The 26612-nt window shown below is 40.2% G+C and overlaps 1 long non-coding RNA gene across 1 annotated transcript; it reads right to left on the reverse strand.

Annotated features, from left to right (window-relative positions):
* Positions 1-22899: 22899 nt before the first annotated feature.
* Positions 22900-26170, reverse strand: LOC137476354 (uncharacterized). The gene is made up of 3 exons (XR_011000329.1): positions 25407-26170; positions 24062-24169; positions 22900-23027 (listed from the first exon to the last, which is right to left on the reverse strand). It is a non-coding gene; the product is annotated as an uncharacterized lncRNA (long non-coding RNA).
* Positions 26171-26612: the final 442 nt, after the last annotated feature.

Genomic DNA, 26612 nt, shown 5'->3' on the forward strand with positions numbered 1-26612 from the left:
ATTAGATCCATTTGTCTTTGCCAAGAGTACTGAGTATGCTCGAGTGTGCACATGGTCATATAGAAAGATGCACAAACAGAAAAAAATCAGGAAAAATTGTAGAGCTTTCCTTTCTTAACCTGATCTTTCAGCTATACCTTACCAACCAGAGAGGAGTGGATATCCTACAGCTTGGAGGGGAAAGGTTTATTTTCCTTTTAAAAACAACAGACATATTTTTTATTTATTCATCCTGTATGTCCTAGCTTTAGCAATAGCCTGTATCATGTCAGACTTTATTGAAGACCTCCCACTTACATTAAGAATTGCTGTACTCCATCAAGTCACAAACTTCTTAATCTAATATCTTGCTTTTAAGATGTACTAAGGTGTTTCAAATGAAATCCATGAAAATCCCAGTGGTAATAAAATTATGGAATAATCTATTTCTAAGATGCCACCTTATTTTTAGCTGTGCTTATGTCCTTATTATTCCTGCTTTCCATTTTCAGTATTTATGCCAAAAATGAAGGTCAGAACCTCACTCATTATCTAAGAGAGTGAGTAACTGCTCACCAATTTCAGCTGAGATGCATAATTTCAGATGAAGATGTTTTCCTCTCCTTATTGTGCCCATCATTCTCCTTGTATCAAAGCATTCGCTTTTGAAACAGGAGGATTTTTCAGTTTGTTTGGTTTGGACACTGCTAGTTTACCAAAGGACTTCATAGATCTTCCTGCTGGGCTCATTTATTAATTATCAAAGTTCATTTTAAATGCACCATAATTCCTGTGAGTGGTTCCTGTATCCTTCCAACCAAACCATGGCAACCAGTGAACAGTGTAACCTTGCAAATCCAAGAGCTCCCCTCACTGTTCTCTTCTTTCTGCAGGATCCCCTGTGATGACATTCTGCAGCACGGATTGCACCTGTTTTTCTTTCAGCCTGTCTAAACCTAGTGATTTTTCCTTTTTCTTATGTCTTTTCTTGTTCCATTTCTAATCATTGACAGTGCTTTCTTCTTGTTCTGTGATTGCATAGTTTTTCTTCAGCCTCTTTTTGAAAGGTTTGGTGATCTTCTCCAAAGAGTGGAGGGTATGACATAATTTTAGAGTTCAATCATTCCTTTTCTCTGTCTCCCTACAAAATCTGTCAAGGTGAGAAGAGTGGAGGAGACTGAACAGCCATTGTTTGCATGCTGGCTGGCACTGCTTCCTCCATCTGATGGTGCCTTCCATGGTAATTGTGGCTGTACTAATTTTGGCTGAATTTTGAGGGCTATTTTTGGAGGGTTTAAAAACCTCAAGGGACTTACTTTTATACATGTAAATTATCTTGACTTAAATTTAAAGAAATAAACTTAAAGAAATAAAAACATGCCCCCTTCTGCTTAACTTCAGTTAGCTTTCAGTGAGTATAAAGAAGTGGGATGACTGGAGCAGAAGCCAGGATCCCTGGTTTGTTGGGATGGCTTCTCTAAAGCAAGACAGGATCAAACAGGCTGACATGAGATGAGTGGGTGATTGCCAGACAATGATGATGGCTTGGAGCAGTGAATTAAAGTCCTTTAGATCTCCCATAATACTTCTCTCCAAATTAGAGAAGAGGTCAGGGGAAGAGACATATGTTTGGGGGAGGGGTGGAGAAAGGACTGAAGAAGGGAGTTGTGGAGTATTTCCAAGCACACAAATGCTGTAATCACAATCACTACAGGGAAGGCAAGTCTCAGGGACCTTTAGACATAGAGTGACTATAAACTCTCAATACTCTGCAGTACAGAACACAGACTACTGAGCTGCTACTCAGTAACTCTGGGTGGAGGGATTGTCCAGAGTTTTAAGTCTTCTCTATTCAGGTGTACTGGGCTATGTGGACACATGAACAGAGAGAGAAGTACCAGCACAGGCTGGGGGCTGACCCACAAGAGAGCAGCTCTGCAGAGAAGGATCTGGGAGTTTTGGTGGATGACAAGCTGACCATGAGATGGCAGTGCCCTTGCATCCCGGAGGGGCAATGGTATCCTGGAGTGCACTGGGAAGAGCACAGCCAGCAGATTGAGGCAGGTGATCCTGCCCCACTACTCAGCCCTAGTGAAGCCACATTTGGAGAGCTGTGTCCAGTTCAGGGCTCCTCGGTTCAAGAAAGACAAGGAGCTACTGGAGAGAGTCAGCCAAGGGGCACAAAGTTGATGAGGGGTCTGGAGCATCTGTTACAAGAAAGACTGGGGGAGCTGGGCCTGAGAAGAGAAGACTGAGAGGGGATCTCATCAATACCTGTGAACACCTCTGACCTCAAAGGCAGGTGCCAAGAGGATGGTGCCTTTTCACCATCTTTTTTCAGTGACAAGACAAAGAGCAGTGACCATAAATTAAAACACAAGAAGCAGAACCTCAACATGAGGAAGAGCTTCTTTACATTGAGGGTGGCAAAGCACTGGCACAGGCTGCCCAGGGAGGTTGTGGTGTCTCCCTTTTGGGAGGCATTCAAAGTCCACATGAATACCATCCTGTGTAAACCGATCCAAGTGACCCTGCCTGGGTGAGGGAAAGGGACTGGACAATCTCCAGAGGTCCCTTCCAACCCTAAGAATTCTGTGATTCTGTGAATGACGTAATTTTGGAGAAAACTAAGCCTTCTTGGCTTTTTCCAAGCGAGTAACCTGTACAATGAAATAACAGGCATTTGAGATCATGTCAAACTTTGATTTGATTCTCTAAAGGGTAAATTTGCCACTGTTTGGATGAGAAGAAATAAATTCTAGTAGTTGCATAAGGTTTTTTTTCTTTTTTAATTTGGGGCTTCCCAAAAATGAACAAATGGCCTTAGAAATTGAAACATTGTAGTATTTAATTAATAATTAGTGAACAGGTTCCAAAACCAGGCACATCTTCTCCAAACCATCCTCTCCTTATCTTATTATGTGGGAATTCACCCACACTTAAAGGTATTTTTTGTGGAGATCCAGGAACTTCCAACTACTGCTCTATCTTCTGGCAGCAGGAGCCTCTCGTCACAGCTGCTGCTATATCTTTTTCAGTAAACTCAAGTGTTGGCATGTAGGAACTGATGCTGCTTTAGGGGGCTTGGGGAGCTTTTGAGGAATTAAAAACTAAGCATCTTTTGGCCATAGATGAGAAGGCAGTATGCTGTAATATTCTAGCTAGACAAAATGAGATTGCCTGATTGTTTTTCAAAAGGTACATATCTGACTACAGTATTAATGAGACAGTCAAGAAAGCTAATACCACTGTTTTCCATGTTAACAGGTGTGGATGGAGAGAAAAACATTAGAAATAAATTAGATCAATGAATGAGGAATTAAACTGTCATTTTGCTTCTGTAGGTGGCCTTTCTGTAGTAAATCTCAAACATATTAGCAGTGAAATCATTTTTCATCTGTTCTTGGAACAGCAGATTTAGTCCCCATCTTTATCAATCAGGTATTTGTCACGAATCATAAAATCTTTTGCTTTTTTGTTTGTTTGTTTGTTTTCAACTATACAAGAAAGAGAAATAGTAATTTCAGGAACAACTCTGATTTTGTCTCAGAAAATGGATAGGTATCTCCCATAATAAATCTTAACTGAGATTGTGTTACCAAAACAGATACAGCAAGTCCAATGTGTTTTCCTTTCCATCTAAATAGCATTTTTCTGTGTTGTGGCATTCCCTAACTGTACCACTTGTCTCAATGAGAGAGCAGAATGATTCAGTGTAGCTCAGAACCAAACTTTCTTCTGTCAACAGGCACTTGAAAGGTTTCCCAGATAGATAAACTGCAGACTGTACTTTTGTCTGAGGGTATCAGCAGCACATACACCAGCCCAAGTATCAACAAACTTCAGGATTAAGGTAGGAAAAAAAATGGAATTGAAACAGATGGAGGTTTCAAACAAAATTATATGTTTGCGGAATGCAACCCTTTTTTTTTTGCCTTTTGACAGCTGATAATTTATTACAACTAGCACTAATTTATTCCCCTTTCAAATTCTTATTTCCCTCCTTCTCTTTCCCTTTCTATCCAGCAAATGACGCTATCCACAAAATTTCCAGCATTATGACAGTAATAGCCACCACAGAGGTGCAGACCTCACCTCTACCAACGGCAGTAATGAGAAATATTGGTGTGAGGAGTGCAGGAAGTCCCTATGAGAATTTAGCTATACCAGCAATTTAGGCACACCTAGGGTTAGATACCCACACTTTTGGTACTGACTAGAACAGCACTCCCTGGCTCATGACACCTTCTATCCAGGAGTTGACTGGCAGAATAGTCCAAAGTGTGAATGAAAGCATGCAACAGCATAGATAAGCACTCAGGACTTTTGCAGGGCAGTGCTATTTTCTTGGATATAGGGAGCCACTAGGGACAGACAAGGCCAGTGCACACCCAAGCAAGGCATGGGTGCAAGGGAGAAAAATGGGGGATGAAGGCAGATTAAAGATATGTCAATATTACTTTGTCTTTTGATATAGTAAATTATGTGGAATACCTAAGACAATGAAAACATAAAACCAATACAATAATTAATTTATGGAAAATTTCAAATACATGGATGAGGGTAATTAAGAGGCTTTAGCTGTCAGATGGTAGTGAGGTTCTGGCATGCACTTCTAAAGAGTGTAAACTACTTTAAAATGGAGCTGATTCAGTTTGAGAAGGTGATTTCTAATGTGAGTGACAACACAAGAGCTACTGCACCACCTAGGACCACAGGGCCAGGAATGGCCCTGTCTAAATGCAAGGATATGTGCAGTGGTGTACCTGAGCAAGACCACCTGAAGCCCCTTTGCCAAAGAAGCTGACAGCCAACTGCTTTGCAGAGACATCCTTTTCTTACAGACCAGTTTCCACTGGCTCAGGAGATCAGCAAATATCCATATGATTTACCCTCTAATGGACTTAAACTATCAGGCTTTATTCCCTACATCTACATAAAAAAGATCAATAAATCTGTCCTTAAGTCCAAATAAAAAGAAATGGTAAATTTTTAATGTATGATGACACCATTTTGACTTGATTGGTTCTTAGCTAAAGACAATGTACTGCCTTGCTCTATTGGTATGCAGATGCTATTCCCATATGTACAACCATGACCAGCTTTGAGCCAGCCAGCTTCATTAAGCCACTCCTCAGTAACTCTAATCCTGGTGTTATACATTTCCTCTGGGAGCAGCAGGCAGAACCTGTTCTTCTCCCAGAAGACCAGTATTTTCTCTCAACTGTTTTCATTTCCATTTTTTAAATCCCACATGGGAAAAGGTAAGATTAATGTGGCCTAACTCTGTGGCACTAAACCATCTAGCTTTTCTTAAAGCTAATGGGAATTGCTTGGGGCAAATGAAGCAGTGCATAAGCAAACCTGATTGAGGGCTGAAAAACAAGTATTCTATGTCTTCTGCATTTACCTGATCACAGAAGTTACATCTGGTCTTAAGGCCTTACCTTAAAGTCAGAATTGCACCCAACAAAATTGTATAAATTAATTTATAAAGTATCTAAAAACCTGCATTAGTATAATTCTGCCATTAATGTCACTGATACTTTTCCCAGCCGTTAGGCACCTGGATTACCTCTGCTGTACCATACTGCAAGTTGGTGTGTGCAATGCAGATACCGGACTGGGGAAAATAATTCTAGAGCTTCTAACAACCAAGAACATAGGACCAAGAGACCTTTGGTGTAACCAAAGCACATACCAACATTTCAACTCATGTGCTCAGGATACAGGATTCCCTTTCACAAGTTGCTGCTGGATCACCCACTGTCTTGGATCCTCAGCAGCCACTTTGCCTTAGCAAAATCTCCAATACTCCTCTGGAAAGTAGTCAGGCCACACAAACAGTAATGCTTTTTAATGACTTGGAAATTCTCATGTCCTAACAAAAAGACTTGGCAAATTGGTATGACATTTTCTGGAGTGAAGGAAAGTTGTGTTTTGCAGTCTCTAATAGACTGCAAACCAATTAAAAAAATTAAACTTCAGCAACACATTTTGTTAATTTCTTTGTCAATTATTGTCTTGAAAACATCCAAATGAGACCTTACTTGACCTAGATTTAGGTAAACAAAGAGATAATTACTTCAAAAACACAGTGTCACTAATCTTGGGAGCGTGTCAGTATTTTTGACCAAGTCATCAACAACCAGAGAACTCTTTCCAGAAAGTCAAGCCTGAGTGTGTGCTGTGAAAATTAAAAACCTCTATTCACTACATCCCCAAGAGCATTCTCTTGAGGGTGTAGTGAATAGAGTAAATTCATGCTGTATTAAAGCCCCAAATTAGACTTTGCACTGTCTACAAAAATGACTGTGAGTATAGGTGTTGCAGGGGAAACCTAGAGAGGAGGAAGTGCTGCATAAACAGGCTGCAGAAGCATGGATGCCTCAGCTTTATCTTTCCAGGCTGATCCAAAACTCACCCCCTGGGTGTACTGCTGTCTTTCAACATCTCCCACCCAGCTGCAGGAAGGATGTGAACAGGTCCCAAAAAAATACAACACAGGGACAATCTCCAAGATGACCAACAAAATCAGAAAGGGGAGGAAACAATCACAGTGTCCTGCAGATTTTTCCTTCAAAGCATTGTAAAATTATTATTAGTCCACATGAGATACATGTCTTGGTATGTGTTTGCTTTCTTAACATGTTCCAGATAGCTGCAGTGCTCTGTGAACATGCAGTGTATGGTTTTCGTGGCAAATGCTGGGGTTTTGGGTTTGAAAACAGGGTAAATTAGTGCCAACCATGCCTTTCACTTTCTTCATGGCAATGCTACACTGTACCCTCATCTCTGAGCCACTTTAAACTGTGCATGAAGGAACAACTTATGTTCCTTTGGCACAACAAGCCATTACTGAGGCCAGACTGAGCATATACAGCATTTCTAGTCTTTTCTGACAGGAGGTTATGCTTTGCAGCAACAAAGTAGAGTTTATCTTTTTAAATAAATTTACCTTTCAGCAAAGATTCCTGAGAAGGAGGCTTCCTAAAGGTGCCTTACTTGCTGCAAATGCTGCATGATGTTTAATTTCCTCCAAACTTTCTGCAATGTTTTTGTCTCTGCAATAAAGTTCTCCACAGCAGGTAGATTCTTGATCTTGCTGCTTTTAACCAACAACTTTATTCTGATTGAAAAAAGTTTGAGCAGCCGGTCAGAAATCTGGATTTCAGCAAATTGGTATTTCCATGCAAAACCTAACCTGGCTGTCTGACCTGCTCCACATTGCACCCACTGATGGTCTGGCCCATTTTTTGTGCAAGGAAAGTTGGACTTGAAATAGGAGACACTCAATCATTTCCTTCAAGCACCAGGATCACATACTACATTTTAGAGACAAGGAAATGGAGCACAAAAAAGACAAAAATTATTTGTCCCATTACAAGACCACAGGCTCAAAGGAAATTTTTAAACATTATTTTGTTTGTTTTTCACAAAGGATTGTTTTGTCAGCTTGACACCCATATAGTAATGACTTCTACAGCCATGATTTCAGGGAGCTGGAAGATGGAAGGATGGAAGATGGAAGGTGGAGGTGAAAGATTTGAGGACATATTTCCTCCAAAAATACAAAGATGGACATCCCCTAACTGCTAAAGGCAGGCCTGTGATTCTCTTTACTTGCATCTGACTGTGGTTCCTCATAAACCCCCTGATTATATCTCAAATCTTTTGTGAAGTTATACACAATATTTTCAAGAGGTTTAAATGACCTTTCTCATATCAAGTGGAATTAATTGAGACATGTAATGACAGCATTTTTTTCTCAGAAAATTCCCATTTGCCAGAAGTAAAGCATTATACAGTAAAACATGTATTCCAAGACTTTATTTTCAAGAGCATTTTATAAAGTCTTGAAATTATCAAAATAAAATGTCTCAGGACTTTGATACTCAAATTTCTGTTTCTCCAGCTCAGTGCTACTTTATTTAAAAATATAACCAAATTAAATTCAAAGCCTTTACTCAGGGTGGAAAAAAAATGCTGCCACAACTGACAACCCATTCTACATAATTTTTGTGAGCACCAATTACACTGTGAAGCAAAGGAAAAAACAGATCCTATAAACAAAATTCATCACTTCTCTGTGTCTTGGGTAGTCAGTTAAAACAGTGCAAAATGGGTCTGAGCATAATTACTTGTTTATGAGTAGCATTGTTCAGCAAAACACCATTACTTAAGTAAAAATATGTTTTAAGGAACAGCTATAGGAAGCTGTTTTTCTGCCATCTGGAAAAAATGAAGCAGACGGATTCTAAGACATGTTTGTGACATTTGTAATGTAGATACGATGCTGTATGCACGCAGAAAATGTGCGGGTAATGGTTTTTCCTTGTGAGCATATGAGGCATTTCTTGGTGATTTATTGAATTCCTTTTCTGCAAAGGTAAGGAAAAAAAATTATGAGGGTCTAAGTAAGGGAATAAATCTCCCAAAGGTGCTCTCTGTCCCTCAGTGTCCCACCAAGGTGGCTTTTAGTGCTGGAGTGCATTCAGACACCATTAATCCCCTACTCATGGCAGTCCCGCTGCGCTGGTCACCCTACTCCACACTAAGCAGGATGGGACTGAAGTTGCAGGAAGGGGGTGCAAGGAAACCAGATCCTTGTTTTCTGGCCATGCTGCTATAAGTCAGAATGGATGATGGTTAATAAAACAAAAATAAGCATCCCATGGGGTATGTAAGGTCATAGTAAGTGACAAGCTGGGGTGAGACCCAGGCAAGTCTGGGAAATGTTTTGTTTTTTTTTCTCTCATCCACCCTGCTGGAACATTCACCTACTTTAGTGGACATTTACTGTTTCTGTCCCGGAGGCTGCTGGCTAAAGTGATGGCCCTGCTCTCCCTTCCTGCCCCATCCTCATCTCACTGAGATGTCTGCAGTGAAACACCTGGCAAGAACAGCACCCACAGTGGGGGGATGTGTGTGTGCATGAATGCACAAGTACATGCTTTCAGAAGATGCAGCTCACCATTATGTTCTCCCAGCATCTCCACCCAGTGCAAGTAAAGCTTCAAGAACAGGCAGCAGAATGGAGGCTGTGTCCATAACTGACAAAATCTTGTATTTTCTCTGGCTTCACTTAGGGTACAGAACTGTGGTAAGCACATTTTTCTCTCTCTCAGGATTTTTCATAGAGGTACACAGAGAGAAAGAAAGAGAAAACGATTTCTGTTTCTGCTCCTTGATTTTCTCATGTGGAATGTGCTTGAAAAATTGTTTACCTGGGGTGATTGCTTGATTAGATTCTGGTGAGGATTGTTTGAGTCTGGTGGCCAATCAGATCCATCTGTGTCTGGACTCTGGCGAACAGGGTCACGAGTTGTGAGTAGTTAGATATGGTAGTTAGAGGAAGTAGCATGTAGTTTTTAGTATCCTCCTTTATATAGTATATTAATGTATTATAACATAGTTAAAATAAAGAAATCATTCAGCCTTCTGAACTGGAGTCAAACATTGTCATTCTTCCCATTAGGTTCACCTACATTTTACAACAAAGAACCGACACAGAGGCTCTCTCTCCTTTTCCCCTCTGCAGACCAAGCCTGAACCAGAGAGATGAGGGAAACCCATGTGCTGTGCTTACCAGAGGCAGTGTGCACCCAGAGATGAGGAGGGACTGGTGGGAATGGGGCATCCTGTGACTTCTACCATTTCTTCTACCCACCCATGTTCTCGCCTGTAGCACTTGCCTGACCTCTGGCAGGCTGCAGGAGCTCACAGCATCTCTAAAGCACAATGCTGGGCATCTTGGTGCCTGCCTGCCAGGATAAATGCCTTTGATTGTAGGTACCCTTGGCCAAATGCATTACCTGACATGGTGAGCATGTTTAACATAAAAACTCATTTCTGCCCCTAATCAGCAATAAATTTTGCCAGGAATATGTTCAAGTCAAGGGTCTGTCACTCACTCTAAAGGCTGAACATGGGCTCCATCATCCCTATACATCTGTGAGAATACTTTCAAGTGCTTACACACATACATGCAATACAACATCATAAAATGAAACTAAAACATTCACACATTCTGTGAGAGTAGGCAGACATGGGCATTATGAAATAAACTGGCTGCAGTTATAAATATATAATAATATTTAAATTTACAAATCTGTCTACTTATATCTAAAAGCCATTATTTACTTTGTACATAAAAGCACTTTACATCATACACACATAATAAAGAAATGGAAAGTCTGAAATACTCTACAAGCACAGGACCTCATCACCTTCTAAGATTTAAGAAAGAAAAAGTTCACATGGAGAATTAAAACTTGGGCTATCAGGATGGATTAGAAGATCTAAAACATATCAGAAAACTGAACTCTTTTTAAACAGTACTCTTTGTATAATATGCTGTAATTCAACAGAGTTATACTTATCACAGTCCTTTTTCTAGTGCATAGGGCTATGTTTTGGGTTTATGCTGAGAACAGTGTTGATAATTCTGCGATGTTTTTGTTATTGCTGAGTAGGCCTTACATAGCATCAAGGCCTTTTCTGCTTCTCATGCTGCTGAGGAGACTGAGAGTGCATGGGAGGCTGAGAGGAGACACAGCTAGGACAGGTGACCCCAAATGACCAAAGGGATATTCCAGACCATGTGGCATCATACTCAGTACATTAAGTGGTGGGAAGAAGCAGGAAGGGGGGGACATTCAGAATGATGGCATTTGCCTTCCCAAGTAGTCATTACACGTGATGGGATTCTGCTCTCCTGGGAATGGATGAACACCATTGCCTACCCATGGGAAGTAATAAATAATTCTTTGATGTGCTTTGCTTTGTTTTGCTTGCATGTGTGGTTTTTGCTTGCCCTATTAAACTGTCCTTATGTCAACCTACAAGTTTTCTCCCTTTTGCCCTTCTGATTCTCTGCCCCATCCCACTGGTGGGGGAGTGAGTGAATGACTGGGGGGCTTGGTTGCTGGCTGGAATTAAACCACAACAATGTCCTTCCTACCTACCATGATTTTCACAAATGCCAGGGAAGTTAATAACCTTGTCAGGGAGCATGAGTATTCACCTCCCCACTCCAGGTGAGCAGCCCAGGTCCCCTGCAGCTAGTCAATCAGAAGGATGCTCTATCCTCCTTACAAGCAAACTGGGAGCAAAAGCCCATCTTCAGAGCCACTTATTACCCTCACCTCTCTCTCCCATGACCCCAGAGAAATGGCAGACCCTTACATAGGCACCTTGATTTAGATGTCCAAGGAGGATAGTGTGGCCATCCTCCCATGTCCACAGGTAGAAAAACATGTTTTCATATGTAATTGGGAAGAGGTTTTTACCTTGAGATTAATCACAGACACTTAATTTGGCATTTTTCATCTAAATAAGTTAATATTCTAGCAAATGGTTGTTGTCACACCAATAACTACCACTTTTTCCTCATCAATAAATCACTTTTACGTTCTTATTTGACTTAGTGCAAAGGTGTGAATAATTGAAGTGCATATTGGAAGCATTATGTAAGAATAGGGTTTGATTTCTATATTTCACTTCTGTTGCAATTTTGTACTTGGGTGTTTACAGTGACCAGTCCCTTTACAGAACTTTCACTCAGCACTTAAAATCAGCACCTAGAAAATCCATTGAAGCTTTGGGCTTTTTACTTCTAAAAACTGATCTTAAGCTTACAACTTGCTTAGAAAGTCTTGTATGTCTCAACAGCAGTCTTATGGTGTCTCAAATGTTACGTTAAAGATCCATTGTGTGACACGCTGTTAACCAAGGGAAAAGGAATGAGATATCACTCCTTTGGATACAATGAGGAATGTCAAACTCATTATTTCCCTTTTGCAAGCTTGTATGCTCTGTGGTTGCTGGTGGATTGACCTGGTCTTCAACAAATCATATGTACAATTTTGAAATACATGAGAAGAGTAAGACAGGAAAAATTGTGGAGACAAGTGCAATAAGATGGATTTCAACTGGTAATTGTGTCGTTTAACCTTTCACAGTCCTGCAATTTGGCTCTGATACATAAAAACATGATGTATTTTCTCCTATCTGTTATTTGCAGTAAGCTACTGAAGAAAAAAAAATCCAGTGAGGTATGCCTCTGAGTCAAAATGGTCTTTGCCAGGAATAACAGCCGAGTTCTTGCACCAGTGCCTCATTAGTTTATGGAAAACAGGTCCCTAAGGAAATGATGGGGTGTAAATAAATTTAAAACAGTTTAGTCTTAAGAGTAAAGGGGATGCCAGATTTTTAAAACAGTGGTGGCTCAATGATGCTTTAACACTGTGTTTCATGTATCATAAATTTTAGCTAGGTTCTCCAAAATGTTTATGAGTACCACAGAATGACACAATTATAGACACATGCTTTTAACCTGCAAAGTACACATGTACTCTTTGGCATCTCTAAGGGGTATTTTTAATAGAGACAGCAATCCCTGTTAGATATATTTGATAGAAGCACAGAAGGATCACTCTGCCCCTTGACACTCCAACCCCACTCTGTTCTGCCCAACAGACTCGCTTTGTGTTCATGGGACATACACAGACATCACAGGGCCAGTGCAGAGCATGCTGAATAAAATCTTCTCTGGATGACCAGCAAGTTCAAACTTCTGGACAAAATCCTACTGCCAACAGAGACTCACATGTAGATAGCTCACAGAGGTTTGTGAAGATCCCATCCATACCTGGAATCAGCCTAGTAACCACATCCAGTTCCTCCACGGATCTCAACTGCTGATCTAGCTTGTGATGAGTTTTCCCATTTGGAAAGATCCCAGACTTGGACATCCCCCTGGGAAAGTGTACCAAGATGTCCAAAAAAACAGGTGCTGACTCCAACCTAGGAAGTGAGACTTATATATCTTTATACAATGTGAGAATATTTCAGACAACAGATGTCTGAAGACAGATACAAAGGATGCATGAGTCAGACTTTAGGATGAAGCTATATAAAATATAGTGTAAAATCACGTTGACGTCATGTGAAATATTTGTTTAGGAAAATAATTTAACAAAAGATAAGCAAAACCAGTGCCCAGAGATTTTATATGAGAAAATTTCCAACAGCACAAAAAGACTAAATATATCACCAACTCAAAATCCTTCAAAGCTTTTATGTGCAGTGGTAAATAAATGTTCTCTGTGGCAAACCCCAGCCAGAGACAGTAAGAGAGAATACACCATTGTTATGTTTCAGATCACTGGGAAAAGGTGTCATGCAGCATCACTTGAGCTACCTAAGGCAAAACAATTCTGTGATATCCAAACCTCACATGCCACCACTGCAGCAACTCCTCTCATGTATTCTGGGGAACCAATAATCCCGTCTTGTGTTATAAAATACAGGCAGGAGGCAATACCTTATTCAAAGGTGATAGTCACGCACATTTTAAATTCTAAGTCTCAAAATTCATGGCAAGTGTATTTCTGTGTCCATTAATAAGATATCCCTTATTCCTCAAGGCTTCAGTGTAGCGATCTGACAGCAATAGGTCCTGTTTCCACTTAACACATAGGAGCAGGATTACATCCATCCTGAGCTGCCAAAAATTTATGAAGCAAAAATTCTCTAGAGAAAGCCATAACTTTATATAACATTACTGGGTATTTACATTTACAGTGGGACATGGGACTTCTCCATTAGCAGATACGTGTGAGAAAATATGTGAACCCAGCCATCCTTCTTGTGCCTGTACATCTGGGAAAGCTACTGCATATCAGAGATTTCATCTGAAGGCTGCAATAACTGTTTTTACTGGCTCTGGTCTTCCTCTAAGTCAATATCAGCACTGAAAATTTGTTTTTACAATGTATTTCCCTGTTTTTGAGATGGGAATGGGGTTTATCCCCATCATCACCACCAGGAATAAACTCAGTTACAGGCACATGACTATCAGGAGTAAGCAGCCATTCAGAGATTCACTCAGATCACTCATGCTACCTTTTTGACACCCAAAGATGTTCAGCACAAAGAATTCCCCAAGAGAGTATGTGGAGCTAGAAAAATTAGGCACCTTTGGAAAAGCCACATATTTTTATGTGCCAATTTGAGCAGGACAGTTTCATTCTGAAATTTTTGATTGTGACCACAGACAAGTCTCCCCCTGCCTTTGCTTCACGGGATGCAGAGCAGAGACAGCATGTTCCCACCATCCCCCAGGAGGAACAATGCAGGTTGTCCAACACCACCTTCAGCCCAGGCAGAACAAGGAGGAGGGCTGGAAAAGCTCTGCCAGACCTGACAAGGTGGGACTTCTTACAAGTGAGTTTTTGAGATATTCCATGAAAGATTTTTCTGCAGGAATAAACACTGGTGTCTTGAGTGTTGCTGAATAAAAATAAAGGCATTTGGGAATCCTGTCATTTGTCCATAGACAGGATAAGCATTTTTCTTTTCTCATTAGGATACTTTAGTTCAGACAGACATGCCCAGAAACCTCCGTGGAGGGCTGCAGACATCCTCAGAGATGGGCAGAGGAGCCCCACTGTGTCAGTGCTGCTCTCCAGAACAGCACTCCAAGCCTGGGCATTGCAACAAAATTATATCTGCTCAACTAAAGAAGCCAAGAAAGGAGAATCCTCCCAGGTCTGTGAGCATCCTTGTAATCCAGTTGAATCTTCTCTGTCCAGCCTCATATTCAAGACTGAGAAGCACCATCACATTCCAGCCCAAATATTTCACTAGCACAAATGCAGTTCCTCAGAGAGTAAATGTTGTGCCCATTATTTACTGGTCCAGGTGAAGAACTGGTTGCCACTGGCATAAGCACAAGCACTGCCCTGGCACAGCCCAGGCCCAGAGCCCAGGCAGAACTTCACTGCAGAGCCAGCCCAAAGCCCAAGCACCCCTCCCTTGCAGCACTTTTAGGCGGCCTGGCTGCTACAGACATCTCCAACACACTAGCTAACAATTCTGAGGTCTTCACAGCTCCTTGTGCACCCTCCTGGTTCATCCAACACTGTTTGAGGGGACAGAGAGGGACAGAGGGCAGGGCAGCAGTAGCAGAGCAGGGCAGTGTGGGCCAGCAGGGTCTCTGATACACTGTACTGATGGATTTGCTATTACTCCATCTCTCAGGTCTAGTGAAAAAGGGGCACAGTCTTGTGGGAGATAAATCTACCACGCACACACAGAGGAACAAGCCTAATGCTAGGTTACAAATGCCGGAGTTGCTCCCCCTGAGAGCTTAGGCACTAACTGATCCCACAAAATGTGCCAGGGGTCTCCTGTTACAGCTGAATAGGTGACACACAACAGCAAGCCATCAATTTCTTCCAGTGTTCTCAGGTATTCAAACAGACTTGAGCTGGATTCAAGTTTGAAGGTAAGAAGACTTTTAGTCAACTGAAGTAGCTATAGGCTAAATACAGTAACTGGTACAGCATTATCCAGACATTACAACCAGAAAATGGGCAGAAAACACGTCTGATTCCAAACTCGAGATCCAGGAGCCCGAGATAACAGGTGATCCTTAAAATTGTAAAGGACACTTAATTCAACACCACTATAGTTAGTATACCTAAACTATAGTTTGAAACTTCATTTAACTAGAATAGCCTAACATATTCCAATCTTCAGCGCGTTTCTAATGACTAAATTGTACAATAAAATTGAATGAAAAGTCTTAAAGAGGTAGTACTCGAGGCACTGTTTGTTCCTCCTCATTTGCTTTTGTGTGTTACTTGGATTTAGCTGTAACAACATTAAATAAAACACTGGCGCGTGTTCAGTAATGCCTCTGGAACAAAAAAAGATGATGATAGGAGATCTCACTACAGCTCCTGCTATTAAGTCTTTGGGAGAGGTGAGAAGAGATTGCTCATTAAATAAGTGTTATAAAGCATTCAGCACTGACAGACTAGTTCAGAAGTAGAAAGTCAAAGGTCAACTGCTCCCACTAGAAAAGTATCCATAGCAGCCAAGCAGTTATTATTGCCTACTGCCACAGCACCCTTCTCAGAAACCAGGGAGAAGTCTTGGAGAAGCTACAGAAACAAAAACAACAGTGAGTAATCAGTACAGAAGTACATCAAGAAGTCAAGATAACAAGGCAACCCAGACAGCAGTTCTGTGCACAAAGAGGAAAGTATCTGGAAGCTGCTTTTACTGTATCCTTGTGCCATTCACTAATGAGCATACATATGTAGACCGAGATAAAAACAGGGTTTTGGTCTGCATCAGCTGATTAAACAGTTTGTAGAAAAATTAGAGTAATTTTAATTGCTTCTTGAAGGTAACAAAAAAACAAAACAAAACAAAAAAAAACTTTTCCTACATTTTTACCTGTACTTAGAGTATCTAATGTGCTACATAATAGAGCACACTGTAAATATTACTGAAAAGCAGAATCTGACTCATAAATTATTGGCATTTTGTGCCAGACAAGCTTATACTAATATTTAAACAAGCAGATCACCTGGGAGAAATGTGTTCTACAAGTTGCAGGAGAAACTAAAGAGACAATTAATAGGCATTGGCTGTGCAGCACATATTGTTCCCATGTTGTTCAGGCCAAAGTTGACTGCCTGCCAATAGATATAGAAGTAATTGTCAGCAAGATTTACAGTTACTTTTTCATTTGCGCAGAAAAGTAGAAAGGTTGAAAGAGTTATGTTATTTGTTGAAGGTCTACGTGAACAACTGATCGACCATAGCATCCTGCACCGGTGAACAGTAAATACACAGAACACAGGCTTCACATTTTTCTTGATTCTGGAAGTTGTTCTTCATGGCAGAAAGCTAAATTGCCTTCTGATCATCAGCAACAGTTTATTTTACTTTACACATCCATTCATAAAGCCATCCTTTTTTTTTGCCAAACTAGGCATCAGGAAAGTTCTAATTCCACCAGTGATGGAAAAAAAAAAATATTTTTTAGCAAGCTGCACTTTAATGTAAAGATATTAATGGCATGGTCTTTCAGCTTGTGGCAGAACTGCTAGCAGCTCCTGAATTGGCCACTCTTGTATGTGAATGTGGATGGGGTTATTTAATTAGACATGTTTGACTACAGTCTGATGATATGTATCTCCACTCTGCAAAAATATAAAATGGGAAAGTAAACACTCTCTGAATGTCCAGGAAGTTGGCAAAAATAATCACATAATGGTAGAAGGTTAGAAGTATCTTTGCAGTTTTTAGGAAACCCTTTTGCCAATATTACATGGGCATGACTGCATTTATAATTCAAACACGAAAACAGAAGATAAAAATTACTCGGAAGGAATGAAGATCCAGAAATCTTGTGACTTTCTTCCAGGTTGCAAAAGAGATAAACAACAGTTCAGGATCAATATGGAGACCCAGGCAGTCAACCTGCAGCTGTGTCTAGAAGGTACTGGATTGAAGAAGCATTCATAAGGTCTTATCTTTGGCAGCTTTCAGTAATATCTCTGGAACCTTGAGTAAATTCCCTCCTGCCTTAGTATATAGAAGGCAGTGAGATGCATTATCCCATCAAGGTCAAGGACATCCATTACTAGACTACCTTTGCCAAAAATGTCTGTACCTCTTTATTGGCTCCCTCACAGCTCCTCCTGGACAGTCCCACAGCCTTCTCCTCTTGTCAAATCCTCCCACTGGGGCTCACAGGAGGGCAGTGCTTCCACTTTCCTTATTCCCAGCTGACACAGCACACCAACAAGCTTTGCCTGGTTTGTAGCTGCACTCTGCTGGCTGGTGCTTGCTTTGTGCTCTTGGCAGTGCAAACTGTGACACAAGTGGCTTTTTCAGCCTTCTCTGAACAGGGTCTACAGCTCCTGAAGGAGAGTGCAGTTTGTAAATGTGACTCTGAAACAGTCTAGTGCTATCCACACACATTTGTGAAAACATTTCATAAGCCATCTCAGCTGGAAGTTGGCTTAGCTCTGTCCTAGAGCAGAGGTGAAGTTCTTTGTCATGGCTAGTGTAAGCAGAGCTTAACTTCAGCAGAAGTGAGCTGAGCTAATTTAGGGGCAATTCCAAATTTGCAGGATGAATTCATTAGGATTTGCATTCCCACCAGCATTTAATACTGTGGCAAATATTAGAGTAACTGCTGTGTGTTTCTCACAGACATGCTGCAGGCCAGAATCAATAGGCTGCAGTTCCTCAGCAGTGCCAGACTCAGAAATTATGGCAAATTTTATGTATCAAAGTAAGGGCAATAAGGGATGATGATGCTTAATAAATGTAAAAATGGATTTGGAAATATCCGACGACATTTTTCAGTCCTCTGCCCCCATGGAAAGGAAATGTGAAAAATCTAATATAATCTCTCACATTATTTTGACTAGACATGGGACTAAGGGATCCCAGGGCTGATCCTGGACTCTGAGAGGCTTTTCATATCATCCTTACATTTTCTGGTGTACTTTATTAAAATGAGTAACAGAAGAGTAGTTCAATCTTCAGTTATAAAAGTCAGTAGAACATAACATTCCTGTATATTTAGGGTAGAAAAGAGCCAAGTCTGGGCTCTTGAGACAAGCCTGACCAGAAATACCTCCTCCAGAAATACCATTGTCATAAGGGGTGAGGGAGAAAAAGTCAGAGGTAGAAAATACATTTCTTCTCCATTGCAGAGAAGACTTTCCCACTAGCAATGCAAACATCAATTTTTAGTTCAAATTATCAGCACTGATGCTCCATGACTCCACTGCATCCACCTTCCAGAATCTTTCAAGAAGGATATCTACTAATGTCCCTCTTGAAGGAGGGATTTTTAAAGGTGAGCTTCTTGGAAACCATGAAATGTGTGACTTCAATCAGTTATCTGTATGACAAATCTGTACAACTTGGCACACATTAGCACACATTACCCCCACTCAGTAATACGTCCTCACCATTCAACTTTCATTTTCCACGCCACACAGTGACCACAGAGACTGACAAAAAATAACAAGATAATGAGAGATAACAGATAACAAGATTACAAGCCTGAGACCTTCAAGCTAACATTAACTCAAAGATGGGTAACACACTGTCTAGCAAGGAAGAAATGGTCTCACAGCAGGGACTCACTAGTGGGGAAATAATTTTCCCAGAATAATTGTCTTCTCTTCTACACACACACACACACACACACACAAAAAAAAAAAAAAAAAAAAAAAAAAAAAAAAAAAAAAAACTAAGACTGTTAAGAGGTTTAGAAAACATGACCTATGAGGAAAAAAGCTAAAAGAACTGGGTCTGTTTTGCCTAGAAAAGAGGAGACTGAAGGGTCACATGATAACAGTTTTCCAGTATGAAAAAGCCCACTGCAGACGGGTATGGTGAGCTGTTCTCTGTGGCCGTGGAGAAAAGGATGAAAAATTAATTTGCAGTAAAGAAGATTTCAGAGCAATGCTGGAAAGGAGGGAAAGTGTTTTCAGTCTAGGAAGTCAGAGTGAGCAGTGGACTAAAGCTCCAGTCTATTGGAGAAGACAGTGCAGATTGTTAAGAACAAACCAGACATGTCACGAAATCCTGCTGTGATACAGGTGGTGGGACATTCTGTAACCTCTTCCAGTCCTACAGCTTTGTGATTGAGTCTTGATACAGATCAGCCTCACATTGCTCACATTGAATCCAGTGGGTTTCTCTGTCAAATCACTACTTCAAAATCAAAACAGAAGGTTGCAAATGAGATCATGATCAGATTAGCCAGTTAGAACTAAATTTTTGTTCCTAACCCTGACTAAATACAGAATAATCACTTAAGGAAGCAGGAATTGGACATGCTGAATCTTCATGCTTTACTTTCAGAAGATAGACCGCTTGCTGAGAGACAACATAAAGAGAAGTCTCCTGGGTGTGCCTGAGTGATAAAATACAATTCTTTGGCAGCAGCAGACCCAACAAGACTGTAAGGCTGGTTACAATGTTGTAAATCCAAGGTAGCACAGAAGAAATCAGTAGATTTATAACAGCATAATTGTGACCAGCATAGAAGCCATTGTATTTTTGCTTGGGAAACAGTAGTTAAGCATTCAGCAAAGGTTCTGTTTTCTCCCCTCAAGCTTTTCACAGGAAAAGCATGAAATTCTCTGACACATTGCTGGATTTTTTCCATGCTCAGACTTCGCTTTTTTTTTACTCAGAGATTTCAGTCAACTTTTAGGATGTCAGGGTAAACCATACATCTTGTTGTTCAAGTGTTTTCAGATTTTATTGTGATGTGTTGTGTCTCAAACCCACTTCCACAAATGATGGCTTCTCAAAAACTCTAGCAGTGCCAGCATACCTTTAGCAAGCCTGGAATGCCTGTAAGAAAGGCAAACATGCTGACCACTAGCTCATCTGTATTATTCTACACATGCTCCTAAATTATAGCTGCCTCCAGGTCTGTTTTAATCTCGCTGCTGAAATATTCCTACAGAGCATGTCCAATTGGCTGTTGTTTGAACATTGTATGGGCCCCCTCTTGGAAAAGACCCTTCCCAACTCATCTGTAGTGTGTACTACAAGGTGTTGCCGTTTCCTTGAACACACCTGCAACATGAATAAATGCAAAAGACGGAAACTCTTGAGGACATGTTTTAATGGTGAACATGGCAGTGCTGGATTAATGGTTGGACTCAATTATCTTAGAAGTTCTTTCCAACCTCAATGGTTCTATAATTCTAAACAAAAAGGATCCTGATTTCCTGACTTTTTAATATGGCTCTAATGCTCCCCTATCCTCAGCAATTGTCCAAAGAAAGAGTCAGTGGGCTTAGGACAAGACTGGTGAAAAGGCCGTTGAAAACAGGAGTTTAGACCCCAAGGAAAACTGCAGTTGGATGAACCCTAGGTTCCTCTGTTAACATTTGACAACAGTTACCTCAAGCTGTGCTGTTACCAGATTTAAGTAAGTGTGGACTTCTTCCATGCTGCCTTTCCCTTTGTTCTATGTGGGAGCTTTCTTTGGAGCAGGCTGTCCAGAGACTGGCCACACAGCCAAACCACAGACAACCAATATCATGCATCAAGAAATAAGAAGCCACAACTGATGACATCCAGGCAGCTTATGGTGAGAAGCAAAGGACTCACAAAGGACTCTGAGAACAATTTGGAGTGGCCATGAAGATCAACAGCTCGTGATTGGCCAGAACGCTTCTATAACATTCTATGAGAGATTATATATGTGTGTGTTGGCCCCACTTCGGGGTCTTCTGAAGAGGCCTCTTTATGTTTTGTTTTGCACCCTTGTTAGTGCCATTTTATTTATTTAATAAATATCTTCAGTTTTGGTGCTTCAGTTGTACCCGTTTCTTCCTTGTTGCTGTGCCACACCATTGTCGAGCTCCCAGGAGGAGAGGGTTTCCCCGTGCTCCCCGCAGATCCCTCAGGGTGTTGTCTCCAGTTGCTCCGCTGCTAGCTGGGTCAGAGAGATCACCAGCGGTCAGACACGCTGCAACAGTCCTATTCATAGAGCTCAGCTGAATGACGTCCTTGTTTTACATATAAGAAGACTTTTTCTTGGCCATCTGTGATCTTCCTGCTCCTCACCAAAATGAACAATTAAGACCTTCTTTCAGTGTAACTCTGGAAAGTTATGAACAATTTCCAAGTCCTTCTTGCATCACCAGCATGCTGTATCTGGAGGTTTCTACACAGATAAATCTAAGCAGGCAGAACCTGCTTGGCACCAGCACAGCTTGGTTGCCCACACACTCAAATGCTGCTTACCCTGCAGTCATAAAACTTTAGGGAAGCAGAACCTGCAGCATATCATAGGCCCTAATTCAGATACAAGACCCTACTCAGATGAGGGTCTTGAAAATTCAAAGCTATCTCAGAGATAAAGAATTGCATTGAGTTTTTGAGAATATTTTTCTCCTTTTTTAAGACAAAAATGGTGTGCTCCAACTTCGAGCACATGACCAGTGTAAATTGAATACGTAACTTTCAAAAATGTGCAAAAAGTGGGATACCCATCTGTACTTAGTGCTCAGTTTATCACGTTCTCACTGAAGTCATGGGAGATACCCATTTCAATGAGGCAGAGGTAACAGCACTTTGGATAAGAGCTCTGGAAAACAACAGAGAATGGCAGCTTGATTGCTTGGAAAGAAATTCCCTTACTTGCTCAATACAGATTCACCATCTGCCATGTCTTTCTCTCCCAGCCCTGTCTTACTGCTCTTACTCTGCCCTTATTTTACTTTTCTATCCCCTTGCCGGTCATTTTCCTGTTGCACTTAGCCACAGGAGAGTCCCAAATTCCCCTTATAATCCCTAGAGGAATTCAGATACCAGAATAAACAAGAATTACCTTCACAATTATGCCAATAGCGGTTTTCAACATGTCAATAAGAATGGTGAAACTGTGTTTGGGAGGAGACTCGGTAATCTATTAACTGTACTGGTGGGGCATGCATTATGTTTTTAATCATACTTTAATTTTACATTTATTACATTAATCATGCTAAATCAAGAGATTTAATCTTCTTTTAGTTTCAAAGGAGACATTCAGCAATCAAAAATATTGCTAGTTTTTCATACACATAAATATTACTAACAGTTAGCTGCTTAATCATCAAGAAACCTATTTCCACTGATCCATCAAATAATGGTAGCTGTGGTGAAAAAGAAAAAGATGATAAATTTTGTGTGTTCTGCATACACACTGGTGAACAGTAAAGTTGAGAGTTAGCTAATTTCTTTTCAGATTCATTACATTCGGGTCCAATTAATTTGCAAGGTGTATGGCTTTTGCAAAGAGACAGAGCTCTGTAGAGCTGTTACAAAAATAATCTATCTGCAAAGGGTTGAGGTAACGTGTGGACCAGCACATGACATTTCACACTCATATAGGAAAGAGTAAAAACATGACATTTCCAGTCATAGATGCGATGATCATTCCCAGATGGTGTCAGACAATATGTGTACAGTGATACCAAACAAAAAACTGATCACTCTTCCTTATGTTGAAAAAACAGTAAGGTGTGCACTGAATTAATGTTGAATTAATCTCAAATTTTTCCATGTGTTTGTGCAGTTAAATACATACCCTTTACGGATACATGAAAGCATGTATTGGAAAAAGATTGGCAAGAAGGAATGTCTTCCAATTATGAAGCTTCATGTTAAAAAATCACATCCAACTCTGTGGATGTGTCAATGAAAAAGTGGGCATGCTCCAAAGAAATGAACATTTGAATGGACATACAATGTGGTCTCTTCTGGAAGGACCAAGAGGAGAAAAAGAATTTCAAGTTACTTAACATAAGTGTTTTTGTCAGGGAAACACCTTTGTGCCTCTCAACCTTGCTCATGTGCCATTTACACAATTTTTAGACAAGCAATAAATGCATTGAACAACTGAACTTTGTAAAGAGTATAAACTTAGGAGTTTTTCTCATGTTTGGAAACTTCTGATGGCTGGGATTAAAAAATGGAAAAAACTATTTTTTGGGTTGAAACTTTTCATTTAGCAAAAGGAATCCTGGTTCTCCTAAATGTTGAAACATAATTTTTAATATTCTCTAACAGAGACCCATCAGCTCTTGGTTTTAAACTGATGTTTCTCTTTTTATCAAATAACTTGTAAGTCTGTGTGGGTGACAAAATGGTGTGTCAGGTGTGACCACCTGACTCACATCCACCAGGAAAAGAACTATGGTATGAAGACATAGCTGGGGAATCATAAGTTGGGATCTGCCACATAAAGGAGAAAATGCATTCATTTGGGCCAAAGAGCTCTACAAAGCCCTTCTTTTTGTATGCACACACATCCTGAAATCCAGCCTAGATTCCAAAGGCTCCTTAATTTTTGAATAGGCTCGAAAGTGTGTTATAAGTTTTACAAAGAAGACAAATGTCACCTTTAAGGTTTTACAGGCCTTAAGCATACAATCTATTACACAGAAATGGGCCTTTTTATGCTTGTCAGAAGTAGTTTTCATTCATACAGTACTAAGTATAAAAGTGGCTTCAAAAACTTCATACATATTGGTGAGTATAAGTAAAATTCTTTATCTCTAGGAATGCAGAAGTTCATATCAATTTATCATAATTGGGGTTTTGATATCTGACAATTTTGGATATTTTCCCAGCTATTCCATTTCTGAGTCACACAGTTTTCTCCAAATTATCCTTCATATACCTTTTTATTATGCATAGAAGCAGGTAAGAGTGATCCCAGAGAATGCCACAAAGCACTTAACCTTACAAGGTTAAGTCCCAATCGTGTAGTCTCCTTGTATTCCCAAGAGAGCCCTGTGGCATTTCTCATGTCTGCCAATGTACTTCAGTGCTTTCCAAACTACAGGATCAACACCTTGGTCAAAGGAGAGGGTCACGAGCTTTTAACAGATCTGCACTAAAAAATTTTATCATATCTTTTATGTCTGTAACGTAAGCACAGTTAAATAACCCATGGCACTGAACATTTCACTCAGCTATCCAGGGGTGAATATTACCATTTATTTGGGGACTTGTCAAAGTATTATTTTCATTACACTAATAAATACTGTAAAAGTCAAAATAAAAAATGTTATAAGTTCTGGAACATGTCTTATCTAAATCTATATGATCTGGAAATATTTAGCAGGGGAGTTTAGTAATACAAAACAGAAACAGAAAGGGTCCTGGGTAAAGCCTTAGGGAAATGCCAAACTATTAATTACACATTAAGAGAATGGTTTTTATTTTTGTATTGAAACAGCAACTATTCAAAGTCTATGCTACAGTACAACAAAAATTATTCTCTGGTATAACTTAGTGCAGAAGTCCAAGTTATTTTGATCCCTAGAGTCAAAGTGCTTTAAAAGTTGACAAAAATTGCATTGGGATTTTTTTTTTTTTTTAATTAGGAAATAGGAGGACAAATTCTGACCCATTAGCACAGAGCTTGGCAAACACTAATTATAAATCAAAGCTATGCTCTGCAAATATTCTTGCAAGTTTAACTGTATACTTGCAATTTATTTTTTCACACCTAAATCATTTTCCCAAATTGAATTTAATATTGGTAAATATCACCAGTACTCCTAACAGTTCTGATGAAGTCAAAAGGACTGCCCTTGTATAAAAGGAGAATGCCCAATCCAGCCCAACAGCTGTTACATATTGTTGCTTGCACTGCTGGCCATCCCTCTAGACTAATAATAAATAATGAAAATTATCTAAAAAAGGATCCCCAAATACATCCCTTTCCAAGGGAACATGCCTTCCAAAGACATGACCATAAGCCTTTCACACTCTGTACAAACATGGGAAATTTGCTTTTGTGTGAGAAAAGTCCCCTTCAATACCCAAGTTTTGCTGTATACACTTGTTTTTGTGTTTACACAGAAGCACCAGCTGCATCATCAAAATACAGAAACTTCCAGGATGGAGAAGAGACACTAATCAGAGTATGGATGCTCCTTTGCTCTGGGGAAAAGGTTATGTTTTGGTCAGAACATGAGGGTAAATCCTCTCCTAGTATGTAAAGCACCACGGGATCTTTAATGTCTAGGCTGAGCAGACATGACCTCAGTTTTCTAAGGTTTCCTTAATTCCTCAACTCCCACCTGTGAAAGGTCACAGAGTAGTTCCAGTGTTACTGAATTTGTGCTTTGCTTTGGATTTTTGGCAGGACTGTTTTGGGATTTAGCATGTTTGGGTTTTTTTTTTTTTTTTCTTTCATTTGACAAACCTATTTTCTCCTCAAATTTGCCTGGTCCTCACTCAGTACCATGAAGTAACTTTCTGTGAAAGTCTTGGATGCAGGGCCAGGGAGAATATATAATCTGGAATCTGAAACTAGACAGAATACATCATTCCATTAATCTGTGCTCATCTTGGTCTTTTTCAGCCTTCAATGGCTGAAAGCAGACCAGTAGCTGCAAAAGTACAATAGGTAAGCACAGATAATTTAGAGAGTATGAAGAGGAACTGGAGAAGTGAATGTTCAGATTAGCCACAGAAATCAAGTGAAAATAAAGATACAAATCTGTCTTTGAGCAAAAAAAAACTTCACTAACTACAGTCCTTCAGGTATCCTGGTCTGCATGAAACCCTGTGTGCTGAACTCACTATCCAGCACTAAAGGGAACTCAGGAACCCCTGAATTAAAGAAGGAAGTGGAAGAAAACTAAGGAGAAATTTATAAAATAAATCCTTAAAGATTCTTGTTTAGTGGAAACCCTTCTCCTTCTTCTTATGACAGTTCCCATCCAATAAAGATGTACCTGTCTCATTGTTGATAGTGATTTTTGCCAGCTGTTACATGGGAGCAGTTGCCTTCCCTTAGGTAAAATTAGCAACCTACCTAAGCATATGGGACTCTTAGCACTGTCCACAGACTGCTTCACAGAAGATGCCTAAGATTTGCAAAGGTGTATGGCATTATATGAGTAAAAAATAATAAAGCTTCCTTTTCAAAGGACTGCAATTTTCAGGACAATCCTACAATCCCTCCCCAGTTACATCTTGCAATTCTTAAAATTACTGCATGTGAAAGAACTGGAAAGCCTGAAGTCCTGCTTAGCAGAGAATGCACTGTAATTCATTGACTTGGGCTTGGATGCAAGCTACAGTGACTCTAATGCCCTGCAAGTCTTCCATCAGAAATTATCACAGCAGTGATGAACACTCCCTCCAAATGCACATTCTTATTTGTGTGCATGTAAGAGTATTCTTCTTTGTAATCTTCCCAGGAAACCTGAGAGAGGACTTGTCCAGCCTCATTTAGTCCTCCCTTCCCACAAGGATATTATCCACTTGACTCACTAGTT

The sequence above is a fragment of the Anomalospiza imberbis genome, chromosome 1 (genome assembly GCF_031753505.1).
Source record: "Anomalospiza imberbis isolate Cuckoo-Finch-1a 21T00152 chromosome 1, ASM3175350v1, whole genome shotgun sequence".
In the NCBI taxonomy this organism is placed as follows: Eukaryota; Metazoa; Chordata; class Aves; order Passeriformes; family Viduidae; genus Anomalospiza; species Anomalospiza imberbis.